The sequence below is a fragment of the Lupinus angustifolius genome, chromosome LG05 (genome assembly GCF_001865875.1).
Source record: "Lupinus angustifolius cultivar Tanjil chromosome LG05, LupAngTanjil_v1.0, whole genome shotgun sequence".
In the NCBI taxonomy this organism is placed as follows: domain Eukaryota; kingdom Viridiplantae; phylum Streptophyta; class Magnoliopsida; order Fabales; family Fabaceae; genus Lupinus; species Lupinus angustifolius.
In genome coordinates this window covers 16960323-16979379 of record NC_032013.1, presented here as the reverse complement: position 1 = coordinate 16979379, position 19057 = coordinate 16960323, and positions in this window count along the sequence as shown.

The window sequence follows — 19057 nt, the reverse complement described above, 5'->3', positions numbered from 1 at the left end:
TTAATTAAAGAGAAAAAATGTATGTACAAATATTGTATAAGTTTTATACAATTTCCGTAGAAATTAAAATTCCTTACTTTATTCATTTGAAAACTATGACTTATATAAGCTTTTTACAACTTGAAAAGAAATCAAAACAGAATCAAAAGACCTGAATAATATGTCTGCTTATTAACAAAATAGAGAGAAAATAACAACCAAGTTAACACAGTGTAAAAGAGCTATCTTAATACAGTGTAGTGCTATTGTATTGTCATCTTCAACATCACATTTTAACGATTATGTTGTTGTTGCGTATCCAACTGTTTACTACTCATTTTATGAACACGTCATCTTCAACATCGCATATTTAACGTAGTGTTGTTGTATTGACATCTTCAACATGCATATTAAGGATTGTGTTGTGGTTGTGTATCCAGCTGTTTATTACTTATTTTCATTAACACATCAACAACGCTACCAAGATGCAGCGCTGTTGAATAGAATCTAATTGACAGTGCTATCTTAATTATGTGCTCTTGAATAGAATCTTATTGACAGCACAATCGTAATTATGTGCTGTTAAACTGAACTCACTTTCCAAATTAACAGTGTATTTGTAGTTATGCCCTGTTAAATTAACATTTTACATAACTGGAAAATATTTATACAACATGAATTTACGTTAATTAACATGAATTTGTCATGAAGTAGATTACTATATAATTGTGTTTATTAATACGAAACTGGAAAAATATTAAACATTACATTTTGTTAATTTCTTTTTGTATTTATTAAGTATTGTTAATTTGTTTATTGTGTACATCAAAAGTATTAAAGAAAATAACCATCCAAATAATTAACAAAAAATAAAAATTAACATCCAAAATAATTGTTTTATTATTTATTTAGATAGGCAAAATACATTATATTGAACTAAATGATTTGATACATCTAAATATAATGAACTAAATGATTTGATACATGCAAATATAATGAACTAAATGATTTGGCAAATGAAGAATACAGTGAAAACGAATTCATTGATTATTTTCCTTTTATTTCCTTTCAAAATCAAGGTCCTTTTGCCAAATCAAAAGTTGTTAAAGACCCCATTGACATGATTTCAATGAAGGAAATAATTTTTTCCTCGACTCCTCTACACAAATCTTTATCTCACACAAATCTTGTATAACAACCACTTTCCTTCTGAAATCTGGGCTCGCTTTGAAAATCAAAAGATTTCAATGATCAATGAACTCAATACTTTACAAATTAAATCTTCATCTAATGCAAATCTTGTATGACAACCCCCTTCCTTATGAAATCTGGGTCCTTTTGCAAAATCAAAAGTTGTTAAAGACCTCCTTGATATGATTCAGAAACAGAAACACAATTTTTTCATCGACTCCTTTATACAAATCTAGGTCCTTTTTCTCTTTTTCACTCTGTGCATTCATGCTCTTTTTTTTTACTACTTTGTGTTTTCTTCCTCATATCTTCATGAACATACTCTTATATAAACACATACTCTTACTGACGAAATAGAACATTGAGTGAACCACAATATTTATAGATGATCAACCATTACAACAAACAAAGAGACACATAACCACTCAACCATTAATATTTCAACAACCAAAAGACGCATAACCACTCAACCATTAATATTTCAACAAATGAATAGACGCATAACTACTTCATCATTAATATCTCAGACGTTTAAAAAGTCGTAAAACATCAACATCGCATAATTAAGCAAGCGCAGTTACTATGTCATCTTCAATAACGTTTCCTTAAGTATGTATTGTTGCATATATTAACATCAACAATGCTTTCTATCAAATGCGCTGTTAAACATAAATCATTCAAGCCAGCACTAACGTTACTGATGTTCAACAGCGCTTTGTCAAGAATGCAATGTTGAAGTTACACAAATTGACAACGCCTGTTTTATTATGCGTTGTTGATGTTCTTCCGCCTTATTTTCAACATTGTCGTTCAAAATTGCGTTGTTGAATGACCGCTGTTTATTACGATATCTGGCGTAGTGTCCATTCACCATGTCCCTCAAAAAATGAAACTTCACGTCTATGTGATTACTCTTGCCATAGAACACATAATGCTTTGATAGTTGTATTGTTGAACTGTTATCATAGTACATTAGGTTGCTTTCTTATCCTTTATGCCCAAGTTTTTCAAGCAGCCTCATAAGCCAAATGTATTGACAAGCGCAAGAAGCTGCATCAATGTACTCAACTTCAATTGTAGATAATGTCACTACAGGTTGCTTTTTTGATGTCCAAGAGACTGCTCCTCCAGCAAGAAGAAATACAAATCCTGAAGTACTTTTCCTGTTATTAAGATCTCCTACGAAGTCACTGTCTATGTATGCTTCCAAGTCTGTAATGCTTTCACATTTGTAGAAAATTCCCATCTCAACTGTGTCATTAACGTATCTTAATATCCTCTTTGTTGGACACCAATGCTCCTCAGTTGGAGAAGACATATATATGTTAATCAAGCTTACTACCAATGTAATGCTTTAACATTTGTAGAAAATTCCCATCTCAACTGTGTCATTAACCTATCTTAATATCCTCTTTGTTAGACACCAATGCTCCTCAGTTGGAGAAGACATATATATGCTAATTGAGCTTACTACAAAAATAATGTACAGTTTGGTTGTTGTTAAGTACATTAGGCTTCCAACAACTTGCTTAAACATTGTTGAATCAATCTTGGTACCATTCTCATCCTTGGAAAGCCTAGTGTCTGGTACAATAGGATTTCCAACAGGTTTGCTGTCAGACATGCCAAACCTTTGCAAGACTTCTCTTGCATATTTTCTTTGACACATGAATATCCCCTTAGAATTTTGTATAACTTCTACACCAAAGAAATATCTTATCTTTCCAAAATCAGACATGTCAAATTCATTCATCATTGATATCTTAAATTCCTAAAATTTACTGTTATTATTCCCAGTATAAATTAAATCATCAACATAAAGACTAAAAATCAAGAATTTACCTCACTCCTTCTCTTTTGTAAATAGAGTATATTCAGACACACACCTTTCGAAGCCCTCTTTAATAAAGTATGATTCTATGCGGTTGTACCATGCGTGTGGGGCCTGCTTTAGTTCCTATAGGGCTTTGTATAGTTTATATACCTTTTCTTCTTCTCCCTTCTTCTCAAAGCCAAAAGGTTGTTGTACAAACACCTCTTCTTCAAGTTCCCCTTGAAGAAATACACTCTTGACATCTAACTGCTATACTGCCTAGTTACTTTGAGCTGCAGTTGCTAGGGTTAGCCTTATTATGTCCATTCGAGCTACTGGAGAAAACACCTTTATATAGTCAATTCCATATTGTTGCGCATAGCCTTTGGCCACCAATCTTGCTTTGTGTTTCTCTACATCATCATGCTCAATAAGCTTGGTTTTGAAGATCCACTTAATCCCAATGGATTTGACTCTCTTGTCAAGGTTGTGATTTTACAAGTGTCATTTTTCTCTATCGAGTCAATCTCTTCAGCCATCGCCTCTCTCCAGTTTTTTCTTTCACAGCTTCATTGTATGTGACTAGATCATTTTATGCTATTATCATCATCATTGCTTCTTCTTCCTCTGAGAGTCCTTCTCCTATTGTGTAATCTGACATTCAAGAAGGAGCTCTACGAGGCCATCCTTCTGGTAAACTTGGTTCACTTTCACTTGATGAAGTAGAGAAATTTCCTCCTATTTGTGATGGTGTGTTACTGGCATTGTTAGAATTAGAATTTTATTCTAACTCTAATTCTTTGTTAGAATAAGTTTTATTATCTCCCCAATCTAATGCATTTGATTGCATTTCTTCTTTGTTTTGTTCCCACGTCCAACCTACATCTTCTTCAAATTTTACATCCCTACCGATGGTTATTTTCTTTGTAATAGGATCAAAGAGTTTGTATGCCTTGGACCTCTTGCTTACACCTAGAAATATGTTTGGTATGCCTTTGTCATCTAGCCTTCTTCTTCTTTGATCTGGAACATGTACGTGAGCAAGACATATGAATATTCGGAAATGATCAACTTTTGGCTTGCATCCAGTCCATGTTTCTTGTGGAGTCATGTTTTCAAGAGCTGATGTTGGAAATCTACTAAGGATGTGAATCGACCAATTTGTTGCTTCAACCTAGAATTATTTTGGCATTTGTTTCTCATTCAACATCGAGCGCACCATGTTCTTGATTGTTCTATTCTTATGCTCGACAACACCGTTTTGTTGAGGGGTGTATGCTGCTGTTAGTTGTCGAGCGATCCCATGAGTGTAGCAAAAGTCGGTGAACTCCTTTTGAGTTATATTCGCCTCCTCTATCCGTTCTCAAGACTTGATGCTTGTTCTGGCCTCCTTTTCAGCCAATGTTTTGTAGCTTTTGAATGCCTCAAATGTTTCTGTTTTCTTGTTCAAAATATATATACAAGTTTTACGTGTAAAGTCATCAATAAAACTCAAAATATACCTTTTATTCCTGCTTGAAGTTGGACTAATAGAACCACAAATTTATGAATGCACAAGTTGTAATTTGTGTGTTGCTCTCCAAATATTTATTTTAAGGATATGATCTCGATGTTGCTTTCCTATGAGACAATGCGTGCACAACTTCTGTGGGGTTTTTTACAGTAGCCAACCCTTCAACCATTCCTCCATATGCAAGAGTTCTAAGTCCCTTGCAGTTGAGATGTCCAGACCGTGAATGTCATAATTGTGATTCATCATCAGTTTCAACTTGTAGACATTTATGAAGATTTCACTTCATCTCAACTATGAAATAGAACATTCTATTTCCATTCATATCTGAATGCATGATCAATCCCTTTTTAGGATGAAAAACCTTGCAAGTGCCATTTTGGATCAAGATGGTGAGCCCTTTCTCCTGTAACTGCCCAACACTTAACAAGTTATTCTTAAGTTTAGGAATATAGTAAACATTGGTAATTACCTTAACTATTCCATTTACGCACAACCATACACTTCCTTTCCCCATCATTGTAATAGGACTGTCATTTCCTAATTTTAGTGTTTGCTTAAAGCCTTCATTTAGATCTTTGAACCATTCTTTATTTCCAGTCATGTGATTGCTGCATCCATAATCCAAGAACCAAACTTCTTCTCTTGTTGCTTTTTCTTCTTTAATGTATGCCATAAGTAGCAGCTCTTCTTCATATTCTTGTCTCCTGTCCCGATCTGAACATTCATATTGGAAGTGTCCTTGTTTGTGACACTTAAAGCACTCTATTGTTGCTTTATTAAGTGTTGATCTCCCTCGTCCTCGTCACCGGTAACCTCCAAACATGCTCCTCCCTCTTCCTCTTCCAATCCTTTCTTCTTGACTTACTTTGAGCACTTGTTCTTCTTCCTTGTTTTTTCTTTGAAACTTTTGTTCATGAACAACGAGTGAACTTTAAAGTTCATCGACAGTGAGGCGATCTATGTCTTTTGATTCTTCTATCGAGAAACTATGTAATTGAATCTCTTGGTGAGAGTCCTCAAAATATTGTCCACAATTTGAGTATCTTGTAGTGCCTCTCCATTGTTGCACATGTTGTTTGCTACTAGCATGACTCTTGAAAAATATTCAACAATATATTCTCCTTCTTTCATTTCAAGGATCTCAAATTCTCTCTAGAGAGCTTGTAATTATGCTCTCTATACCCTTTCACTTCCTTGATATTTTCTTCTCATTAATTCCCAGAGCTATGCATATGTGTCTTTTCATAAAATTGTCTTCAAAATGCTCTTATCTATGGTTGAGAATAGATAATTTTTAACTTTCAGATCCTTTAATTTTAGATATGCTCTTACCATTTTCTAGGCATCAATCTCCTTTGCATCTGCTCCCAACTCAATGTATCTTGGATTGATGAGATGCCACCACTTCTTCGAGCGAAGTAATTCTCCATCAACATACTCCAGTGATCATAATCACCATCAAATTTGGGAATACTCAATAAATTTTGCCATTCATTCGACATTGCTACTCACTCTTGTTTTGACTCTCAATTTCACTTTGTGTATTTCTCACTTTTGAACTCAGGCTTCTTAACCAACTCTGATACCAATTGTAGAAACTGAAATTCCTTACTTTATTCAATAGAACACTATGGCTTATATAAGCCTTTTACAACATTAAAAGAAATCAAAACAGAAACATAATCAAAAGACCTGAATAATAGATCTGCTTACTAACAAAATAGAGAGAAAATAGCTACTAATTTAATACAAAGTAAAAGAGCTATCTTTAAGAAAGAATAAGTTCATCAATATCACTTCATCATTTGCTATTCATATTCATGTTTAAGGAACGATAAATTATACATGTTGCACTCATATACTATACCAAGTAAAAGCCATGATATGAGAAGAGAAAAACAGAAGGAAAAAAGATTGATCAAACTTTAGATGATGTCATTATTCTAGAAGTTGCATCTATTGTAAGACCATTCATAATATGTTACATGATTGAGGAACGATATGCTTTTGAAGGAGTTAATTGAAATTGACTTGTATTAAATTTTGAAATTGACAAGGATAAAAAGGAAATGATAAAATGATTAATTCTTGTAATATTTTAAAAAAAAAAATTCTTTCAACACTGACATCCAATTATGGATTTTGATATAATTAAAAATTGACTACATAACCGAAAAATAAAATTCTAAATATGAAATAGTTATGTGAAATGATAACGCATTTTTGATTGATAATGCAAATCATTTACGTCATAGTAAAATTAAACTCATAATATAATTATTAATCCAAAACATAACCTAATATAATGTGGAGAAAAATGTCATTACATATTGTCATTTATTGTGTGGTACTTGTGTCTTCATTAATGGAGCGAATCCTTGTTCACGAAAAAGATGATGAACTGAAATGTTGTCATAAATTTCTTACATTACTAGTTCAAAATATCTTTATAATGTCATGATTCAACAACAATTAATTTTTACCCCAAATCTATAATTAGGCATTATTATATTTGAAATTAATTTATAAGAAATGATATCCATTGCAGAAATAAATGAGTTTGAAAATTATTCAACATCCATTACTTTCTACAGTCGATGTAGAAAATGATAGCTTGTGTACTTAAATGTTTTATATTTTTATTTCCTATTTTTATTTTCGAAAAATGAATTTTATTTTCTCAAAACATATTTGTTGATTTCATTTTCATTTTCAAAATCTCACTCTAAACTTTACATAGCAGACAATTACCCTAGCAAATAATTCAGTTCTAAATTTGAAACACTAAAGTAATCAAGTTAGTGGTTTCATAGTACGAATGGCAACGAGGCAGGTAGGGGTTGAGTTTGCGCTTACCCAACCCCGAATCGGAAATCCAAAACCCGAACCCGAGTTGTGCGAGGTTGAAATTAACAATACCAACCTCGAACACGTTGGATTTTGGATAACCCAAATCCAATGGGAAACCCGAAAAACTAAAATAATATCATATGTTATTTTTCAACCAAAACAACAACAACTTTTAAAATTTCTAACAAACATATGTTATTTTTAAACTTTTAAGTGTGTAGTGTCGTCTCTAAGTAAACAGTAAAGAAACTAGGTTAGAAATATTCAATTAGATATACTAATTTATTTAATTATTCAATCGGGGCGGGTTTGGGACATGTTCAGGGTAGGGTATCACATATACCAAACTCGAAATTTAATATCGGGTAAAACCCGAACCCAATAGCTACATGTTTAACTCGTCAGGTTCGGGTTAGGTTCGGGCGGGTACTCACGAGTTCGGTTTTCATTGTCATTCCTATTTCATAGGATATATTCATATTTGATACTTGTGTTTTCTTTTCCAACAGATTTTATGTTAATAATACATGAAACACTTGGTTGTTGGATTTGGTCATTAGCTAGTAGCTACCATAAAGATGTATGGAAGGTCATAACGAGCATCATACACTTGCAGGTGCTCTCCAATGGGTGACATACAAGTGCTATAAAATTTAATTTTGGTTGTGCTAACTTCAATGGGTGACAATTTTTGTCCTATAGTCATAAGTTATCACACTCATCATCGAACTATTTTAACAATACCATTAAGAGGGATGAAGAAAAGTTGTTATGTTAAGAAATAAATAAATTATCTTATGAATATGTGTGGTGTTGATCTTATAAATAAACGAGAGAGACACTCATTGATTGATTTTGAGTTTTGTTCATTAGTAGATAGAGTATTGAAAAATATATTCCAACCATTTCATATATTTTGATGTGTAAGGTTATGCATATAGTTGAAGAAATTATTAATTAAACAATATAAAAATCGATTCATTTGACTAAAATAATCACATTTAATGCAAATTGAAAACCCAAATAAGAAAAATGAGTGAAAAAGATGAGTAATAAATAAGGGTATTATATGAAAGTAAAATATAAATGTGTATTTGGTTTTTAAAACAACAAAAGACTTGGACTAACATGGAAAAGTTAAAACATTAAAACATATGAAACAAAGATATTATTATCCAACCAAGAGCTACCTCCTAAATTGTAAACTCAAATAAGAAAATGAAGAAATAGAGGTTAAAAAGATGATTAATAAATAAGGGTATTGTATGAAAGTAAAGTATACATGTGCATTTGGTTTCGAAAACATCAAAAGACTTCAAATAATATGGAAAAGTTAAAAACATTAAAACATATGAAATATAGATAATTATTATCCGACCAAGAGCTACATCCAACCTCTCTTTGCTGAACGATTTTCCACTATTTCCAAATGGTTTACAAGTATTCAACACTTCTTTAGATAATTATTATTTCTCTACCAAGGCTCTTTAGGTTCTAACACCGAACGAAATATTCTTTCACTACCAAACCACTTCAGGCTTTAATTATCAAGCAAGTATTCTTTCACCACGAAGACTCTTCACTACCAAACCACTTCAGGCTTTAGTTTTCCTTGTGTGTTCTGAATTTTGTTTCCTTTGCTACAAATATATTAGAGTATAAAGTTTGTGTTCCCAAGAGAATTAATTTTCTCTTACAAAGAAACATGAATATTTATTGCAACGACAAATATTCTAATTAAATACATATACATATTATTTGAAATAATTCCAAATAATCACATATATGAAGAATAGACTTATGAGTAAAACATTTTGAAATCTTTGACGCGCTCATCCTTGGATGAGTTTGTCATTTGGATGCTTGTGACTTTGGACATCCTTGTCAGTGGATCCATATGTCATTGAACAAGTGTATCTCTTGATACACATGTCAATGAACATAATCATCATTGGATGCAATTAGTCCTTGCACATGCTCTTTTTAAGAGTATTATCTAAATATGTAGAATTGAATTATACTAGGAAAAAAATATATACTGAAGTTCCTCATGATCATTCATCATTCACTCTTCCTTAATAAAGCAAAAGGGAGAAACGTTTAAATGATCTGGACCGTACAAGTGGTCAGATCTTACAGTAGTAGTAATAATAGGAAATGTAAGATATTTTGATAGAGGTTTTAATCCTCTACATAATTTTTCATTCAGTAGGGCTTATGTGTCTTTCTTTTGGTCCTTCTTGTATTCTGGGCCTTAACATTGCCCACCTCATCAAGTACAACCTTGTCCTCAAGGTTGGAGGAATGGGCCCTAGTAGTAGTACAACCCATTGTGTGGTTGTCCAGATCTGCTATCTTGTGCGCATCACGCGGGAAGCACGTTGTTGTGCCTGGGCGGGAGATTGAAATAGTTGGGCGGGATTCTTACACATTGGGAAAAGAAACAACCCATGTGGACGGTGCAGGATGTACCAACATATTACCTTCTAAAAATTGTGTGGTTGGCTGGGGTTCCATGTTGGAATTGTGTCTTGAGTATATGGGGACCAGGCTGCAGTAATAGCAGTTCTAGGACTTAGTGTAGAGAAGAAATCATATGGTTCTGATTGTTGCTGTTCTAGAGAATCCAACGGGTGAGGTGTTAGGATTAGAAAGGGTGTTGACCCAGTCTGCCCAGCTAGAGAGTCCAACAAATCTATTTGATGACCGTCATATTGAATCTTATTTTTGTGCCCTTAGTAATTGATGGTCCAGCTTGTAAACTGTTGGGGTCCATCAAATTAATTGAAGAAAGATAAGTGGGGGGTTTATGTGAAACATAGTTACTCACATCAACTCTTGTTAACATCTTTTCATTCTCTCCATGTGCCAAAGGTTCTCTCTTGACCCTCCATGGTTCTGTTATTTCTTGGAAGTGTGTCATGTGTATCTTGTAAAGGTCGTTCATCCTCTTCATCTCTAAAAACCAATTAAGGTAATGGAATAAATTTAGGTTGAGGGTCTTCACGAAACTGGTGGAGGAGAGAGACGTGAAACATCTGGTGGACTTTTGTCGTTGTTGGTAATGATAGTTCATATGTCATCGTACCGATTTGACGGAGAACCTGATAGGGGCAAAACTACTTAGGGCTAAGTTTTTGAGAGGCACGACAAAACACAGTAACTTGTCGGTACAATTGAAGTTTTAAAAGAACCCAATCGCCTACGGTGAAGGCAATACCCTTTCTCCCTGTTTGAGTTTGTGCTATCATGTGTTGTTATGCTCGCACGAGATTTTGTGTTAACACAAAGATGATGATTTTTGGCTGTTTCAGATTAAAAACCACCTGATGTATTGATACTGTCGAATCTGTGTAGTGCTTGAGATTAGGCAGTGGACATCCATATAAAGCTTCAAACAGAGATATGTCGGTCGTAGAACCACTTGTTTGGTTGATAGCCACTAAAACAATGAAGGTATGTTTGCACAAACCCATTTACTACTTTTATTTTTCTGTCGGTCTGTGGGTGATAGGACGAACTGAAACATAAAGTTGTCCCAAGAGTCGAAAAAATTCCTTCCAGAAGGAGTTGAGGAAGAGTCTATCACGATATGAGACAATGGATCGTGGAACTCCATGGAGTCATACTACTTCAGTTAAGAATCAGTTTGCAAGGGATTATGTAGTGAATCAGGTTGGGAGGCCAACAAGGTGAGCATATTTGGACAAACAATCAACGATCACCCAAATAACATTGTGTCCATGCAACAAAGGAATGTGAGTTATAAAATCCATAGATTTATCATCCCAAATATTATTCGGAATTTTCAATGCCTATAACAACCCATTCTATTTTGCAGGAACATATTTGCTATATTGACACACAGAGCATCGCCGGATGAAGTCCTTGGTGTGCTTGTAGAGACCGGGCTAGTAGCATGATGCGGCCAGGTGGGCCAAGGTGGGTTTGAGGCCCGAGTGACCCGTACTGGGAGTTGAGTGGTATTTTGTGATGAGTGCTTCTCGCAACCCATGGATATCAGGTACAAATATCTATTGTTCATTAAATACTAGTCATTAGAAAAACAAAATTTTTGTTTCATGTTCGCATCTAATTCTGTTTTATAAATGAATTGGAGGCCCTCTGGGATAGCATGTACTATCGTAGTTGATCTAGAATCGTCGACAGTGGGGAGGTCAAGGAGGTAAAGTCAACAACTTCCTCGCTCTGATACAGAGAGAACACATCAGCCACCCGATTAGAGGTACTTGTACTATATTTGATTTCATACTAAATTCCAATAAGCTAGGTTGCCCACTTTTGTTATTCTAGTGTGTGTAATTCTTGGGTCATCAGATGTTTTAAGCTTTGTTGATCGGTTAAGATACAAAATTTTGTGTCGATCAAATACTAATACCATTTTTTAACTTCCTCTGTCATAATAAACATTTCTCGGACATAGGTGGAAGCGTGTTGCATGCGAGATGACATTTTTCTACTGAAGAAGGCTAGAGGGTGAACATTATGAGATAGGACATCGCTAATTGCAACAGCGGATGCATCGGTCTCGACTTCAATAGCTTTGGATAAAAAAGGAAGACGCAAGACCAGAGTATTAATAATTGTTGTTTTTAAATTTGTAATGGTCAACTGAGTCGCTGAACACCATGTAAAATTATGTTGCTTGAGTAATTTGGTGAGAGGATCAGCGAATGTGGCCTCAACAAGTCGTTCATAGCTTCCAGAAAGGTGGATGGGGAATTAATGAGCCCAAATGGCATCACCAATAACTCATAATGGTCATTGAATGTGCGAAAATTTGTCTTGTGAGTTTCTACAGGTTGCACTCTGATTTGTTGATAGTCGAAGCGTAAATCAATCTTAGAAAAGATTGTAGATCTCCCTAGTTCATCCAACAATTCATCGATAGTTGGAATTGGAAAACGGTTAGGAATTATGATTGAATTGAGGGCACGTATCTACACGAAATCTTGATGTCCCATCTTTTTTTCGGACGAATAAGACTAAGGGGAGAAAGGGTTGATGCTTGGGTTAAAGATTCTCGCTTGTAACATCTCATGGAGCATAAAGGTCATGATCTCGTTTTGTGAATATGGATACCGATATGGTTTGATGTTGACTAGTGTAGAGTTGGGAATGAGGGGAATAGAGTGGTCATAATATTTGGAAGGGGGCAGAGTAGAAGGGGAAGAGAATACAAAGTGATAGGATTGGAGTAGTGTTTGTATTTTTGGGTGGTTTATATGTATACGGGTAGGTGGGTGGGGGGAAATTATAGAAATTCCATGATAAGTTGTTATGTTGTCGGTGAGGAAATGACTAGTGAACTGGTGAAAGGTGGATGGTTGTAGGTTAAAGGAACATTCTGCAGTCAAGGTAATAATGGAACTGCTAACAGTGAACTACATATATGGAACGGAGAAATCCGAGATAATTGGCCCAAGTATCTGGAGTCATTCAATTCTCAAAAAACATCAGCACCTTTAATTGGGAGTAAATAAAATGGAATGAGAAACTCTTGATTATGCAAGGTAATAGAAGTGTCATTACAAAGGCCACTACAATATATATGAGCACTGTTTCCAACCATGACCGGAAAATTAGTGATCTGAGTAATTCACAAGTGTAAGAAACTTGCTATGCAAGGCTGTAAAATATTGTGGGAGTTGTCGATGTCAACCAAAACAGTGACTTGGTAGCCCTTAATTAAACACACAAATCTAAGAGTCTTTGTGGATAGTTGATCGCCCAAGGCCTGGTCAGAAATGTGGAAATGAACTAAGTCCTCAAAACCGAGACTTGTGGTAAGAGGGGCTAGACTTGGTCTGGTCATCCATAGAGTGGGTTGTTGTATCCCAGACAGGGTAAGAATCATCTTCAAATGATAATAATAAATGTTTTAGTTGGCAATGGTGGTTGGGATAAAACTTTTCATCGTTATTGTAACAAAGGCATTATGCACGTCGTTCTTGCATTGGAGCAATGGATAAATGACGAATGAGAATGGTCGAGATGGTATGGGTTGTGGTTGGTTGGGGAAATGGTTTGGTTGTGTTTGCTAAATGAGGTGGATTGGGGATTTAGTAAATTTAGGGTACACATGGCCAACATTATGAATTTTGGCTTCCACTAATTTAACTAACCCAATGTATCTGAGATAGATTTAGGACGTAATATTGCTAAATCCCTTCGAATTTCAGTAGGGTGTGGTGGGTTTGGGATATTGTGTGATAAGTGGAAAGAAGTGCCTTGAAAGAGGGAGCCATGGGGAGGGTCTAGGTGATGAGGGGGTAAAATGTGAAGCTCAATCAACTTATCGATAATGGTGTGTAGGACATTGGTCATGACAGCATGTCACACATCTTGTTCTTCTTGATTTTCCTTCAATTGCTCAAGGAGTAGTTGTGTGATGGAATCATATGTTTCTTTGTGAGTGATTTTAGGATGCATCTGAGAAGGAATGAAAGCACCAAAATTTTAGGATGATTCTTACTAAATCTCTTTAGGATTATTATCTAAATCTGCATAATTGAATTATACTATAAAAAAATAGATATTAAAATTCCTCATGATCATTCATCATTCATTCTTCCTTAATAGAGAAAAAGGCAGAAAATTTTAAATGATTTGGATTGTACAAGTGGTCAGATCTTATTGTAGTAATAATTATAGAAAATGTAAGATATTTTGAGAGAGGTTTTAATCCTCCACATAATCTTTCATCTAGTAGGACTTCTGTGTCTCTCTTTTGGGTCTTCCAATATTTTGGGCCCTAACACAGGTCTATGAATTACTTGTTCTTCTCGATCCATGCTTGTATATTATACCAATTGAAAGTCTACATGCAAACACAAGAAGCGGGATTTAATTATGTCTATTAACTATTTTCAAAAAATCCTTTTTGTAAATTTTCCCCCTTAAGTAATCAATTTAAACACATATTATAGGATCTGTGTTGAGAAAAGTGTATTTATTTTTCCAATAATAGAAACACAAACATTAAATTATTTTACAAAAAGTTAACTTCTTCCAATGCAAAATCCTAGTAATCATAAAGTAATAAAGAATTAATGAAAAGAAGAAAAAAATGATTTATATTGTTTAACTCAACTTGATTCTTTCAATACCAACTAAAATAAAATTTAAAATTTATTAATATGTTTAATAGTACATGTATTCTTACCTAATCAGATATGTTGAGTAATCTTCACTAAACAAACCTCCCTAACTTATATCCAAGTATTCTATCATAAAAAGCTTCTCTAGACTCAAATAAGTATGATTAACATCTCCATAGAACCAATTTATTACAAGGATTGTTGTACTTGATCTAAATATGGTCCCACAATAAGGATGTTATAATTCCCATATAGATGGTAGAACTTGTTAAACTATATTTAGAAAAACAATAGACCTTGTTAATATATTCTATGTATACATTAGAGCTTATTAAACTCTAAATGTTTTCCCTAAGACTTTGTTTAGGAGTAGGATTTTGGAAGGGATGAGAAGGAAATGGATGGCTTTGGAAAACTTTCCCCTTATTTGGGAGTTGGATGAAGGAGAGGTGAAGGTTTTGGAGGGTTTCTCAAAACCCTCCAAAACACTCCATGTGTATATTTTTAAAGTTCCCCCAATTTGAGGTTTTTTGGAGATAAAATGTCAAAATAGCTAATTATGTTTAGTAATATTATATAATTATACATTATTGTTCATTTCTCATTGTTAATTACATTTCTAAAGGAAAATAAAAAATATTCTTATATTATCATTAGTTTATGCTACTTCATCTAAATTTCATTCTACCAAACAAAATAGAGGATTTCTTTACTTTTCCCTTCTCTTCCTCCCTTTTCTAACCCTTTGGTCTCTCTCCTTCCCTTTCCCTTCTAACCCCCAAAGAAAGCCTAAAGCTTTGTTTGGGAGTTATGAGGGAAAGGAGAGGCATTAAAGGGTTAGGAAGGGGGGAAGGGAAGGGAAAAAGAAAGAAATTTAGAAGAGGAAGAGTAAACTAATGATAATCTAAGAATATTTTTTATTTTTCCATTAAAAATGTAATTAATAATGAGAAATGGACAATGATGTATAATTATATAATATTACTAAATTTTTTTAGCTATTTTGACATTTTATCTCTAACTAATGACATTTTATTTTGAGGGTTTGAGAGACTCTCCTAAGGCTTTGTTTGGGAGTTAGGAGGGAAAGGAAATGAGAGGGATGAGAGGGTAAAGAGGGGGGAGGAAGGGAAGGAGAAGGGAGGGAAAATCCAACTAAATCCCTCCTTTGTTTGGGAGTGTGGAATTTAAACAGGAGGGGGTGGAGGATTAATGTAATACAAAAATACTATTTTACCCCTCTTCTTCCTTTAAAAAATCAATAGTATGTTATGTATTATATGTTATATAATAATATTAGTAAGGGTAGTTAGATAATTTGGCTTATTTTCCTCCCAAAACACCCCAATTTGGGGGAACTAGGTATTTTGGCATTTGGAGGGTTTGAGGGGGTTTGAAAAATCCTTCAAAACCCTCCCCTCTCCTCCACTAAACTCCCAAACAAGGGAATCCCTCTCCTAAACCCTCTCATTCCTTCCCTCCCCCTCCAAAATTGTACTCCCAAACACACCCTAAATCTTTCCCTCTCCTTCATCCAACTCACAAATAAGGGGAAGGATTTCTAAAGCCATCTCTTCCATTCCCTTCTCCTCCAAAACCTCACTCCCAAACAAACTCTAAAGTTTTATCTAGTTATGTTCTATAAACTCAATTTTTTTCCTTTCTCTCCTTTTCATTTTCTCTTTACTGATTTCTTTACAAACATTATGTACATATAGAGTATGCAACTAACAAATTTTCTATCATGATTCATCAAGTGTATCTGTCATGAGAATGATCTTTTTCTAATTCAAATGGTATTCTTAGTATAATGTGATGAATCATCAAGTGTATATGTCTTGAGAATAATTTTGTATGTTAAGAGTTAACATTTATTGCATTGACATAATTTTCAAAATGTCTTGATACACTATCCATTTGCTTTCTATAGGCTTTTTTTCAAAACTAACTAGCAAGTTACTCGTGCATTTACAAGAGGTGGTATTTTTGCTTCATGATTAAGAATACATATTATCATTTACAAGAGGTGGTATTACATTCATATGGTTAAGAATACATATTACATGTACATTCATATGGTTAAGAATACATATTACATGTACATTCATATGGTTAAGAATACATATTACATGTACATTCATATGATTAAGAAAACACATGTTATTTGTGCATTCACAAGCTTAAAAACACGCATATTACCCGTGCATTCGTATTGTTAAGAACATGCATGTGGTTCATACATTCTCAGGGATAAAAAACACATGTTACTCATACATTCATATTGCTAAGAACACACATATTACTTAAGCCTTTACATAGTTAAACACATATGTTACCCGTACATTCAGATTGTTAAGAAAATATGTGTTACCTGTGTATTTTCCTATTAAAACACATAAGAAAAATAAATAACAATTTCGAATTTGAATTTTTTAATGAAAATAGGAAACCAAAATATGCTACTATGTGATTTTTTTTTAAAATAAATATTTTTAAAATAGAAGAAAATAATGATTCTCTCAATTTCGAATTTGATTTTTTAATGAAAATAGAGAATCAAATCGTGATACTATATGAGACTTTTTTATTAAAAAATATATTTAAAAGTTACAAAATAATTTCAATTTCGAATTTGATTTTTTTAATTATAATTATATTCATTACATTTAAGATCATCTTATCTGTTTTTTTTTTTAATTCTAACAAACATATTATTGTATAACATGAGGAAAGGAAATGACTTTTGAAAATCAAGTTTTATTTGACGAAAATAATCTCTTCTTTGGATAATTGTTACAAGGGTGTCTAATTTAGTTTTTTCATCGGTCTTTCAATTTGTACATAGATAATTGTAACGCCCCGAAAATACTTCTCAAAAACATTGTGTTAAATGGGTAATTTTTTTAAATGAATTATATAAAATTGCCTCCTTTTCAAATCTTCCTTTTCCGGGACATCACTTTAAGTAACTCGAATGCGGAAAATCAACTTATCGTTATCGAATGATAACTTAACCTGATTCACAATTTCCTGAGTAACATAATGCATATAATCGGTTAAGTTATAGTTAGTTCATACATATTAGGTCAACAAAGGCGGAAACTACATCGCCACTAACATATACAAAAATAAAAAAGAAACACAGCCCCCCACCAAAAACAAAAGGGGCATCGACTGGCCACAAGCTGACTCAAAAGGTTCCAGGAATGCTGGAACCCTCACTCGGATCCTCCTTCTCTTCCGAGTCAGACACGAGGTCGATCACCTCCACTGAGCTCTCTACGTTGACCAGCTCAACGACCTCGTCCTCCTCTTCCTCTTCCTCCACTTCATTATGCCATAATACAGCGGCATAGTTCGGAGGGGATGACATTCTCAACATCGGAGCCTTCTTGCATGGACCTCCTCCAAGAACCCGGCTCCTCTTGGCCCTACTGGATGATGGAGCACCCAAACAATCTGATCACGTCCTATGACCGTGGGAGGGAACAACATCATCACTCCTAACTAGCGGGTATCGAAGTCTATCCTCTGGACACCTCAGCCTCCTTGGCGGCAAGGTGAAAGAAGTGTCAATGTAGGTGTCGGGTTGAGGGATCATCATCGATGACCCGTTGCACACCATGTGCAACGACAGGCCGCAGGGTCCTGTGTATGTGTATCTGTGTCCGTCACTATCCCATTGTCCCATCGAGGACATCGTGAAGTGATAACCTCGAATGTGGTTGTTGCTGTTGTTGGCCATCTGCATAGAAAACATATACAAAACAAGAACAATACAGCAGAGAGAGTAAGACATCTAATGAACATAAATTCATTGACGGCGTGGACTTACTCAGAATATCACACTCAGACATAAAATATATTTTAACATATAGTTCATCATTTATCATTGACATCATGAAGGAATTCATAACTCACCATTTAATCCAACATTAGNTCCCATACCAAGCCTCTTTGTACGCACCCGAAATAACATATCCTCTCAAGGAATTAAAATAGATCGATCGGTTCCCTCAGGAACAGTCCTACCCTGACCTAGGTCGTACAAACGTTTTCTGGGCATCCCTCACAATGATCTTGAATGCAATCCATGGGTTGTCAGAGATTGCCTAGTTTGGCCTGTGAGAACTGTCCGATCCAACAGGGAACCTCCCCAAGAATACAAGGGACTCGTCTCACCCAGACTCTCCCTTAAGACATTTTTGGCGAATCACCATCCAATTAGTATCGTTCCTACTTACATCATGGTGCTCTAAGTCGTCCCGTCATTTCCTCTTCACTACTTCATGGCCACAATGCAATGCATTCTTAGTTAAAGTCAAATGCAATATATTAATCAAACTCATGATCGGCCCATCCTTAAGCCATCTCCCGACAAGGAATGCTTATCGTGGGACCCGATAATACGTCAACCGTACATGTTCAAGATAACATCTCATTCACTACAACTCATCACCGAATAATCCTGGACGGTCACATGACCAAGCCTCTTACGGTCGGTCGATCGTTGTTCCGTGATATCATGTATCCTTACTAGGGTAACCCCCTAGTTCACGACCTCACGTCAGATACTTGCCCAACAAGGCA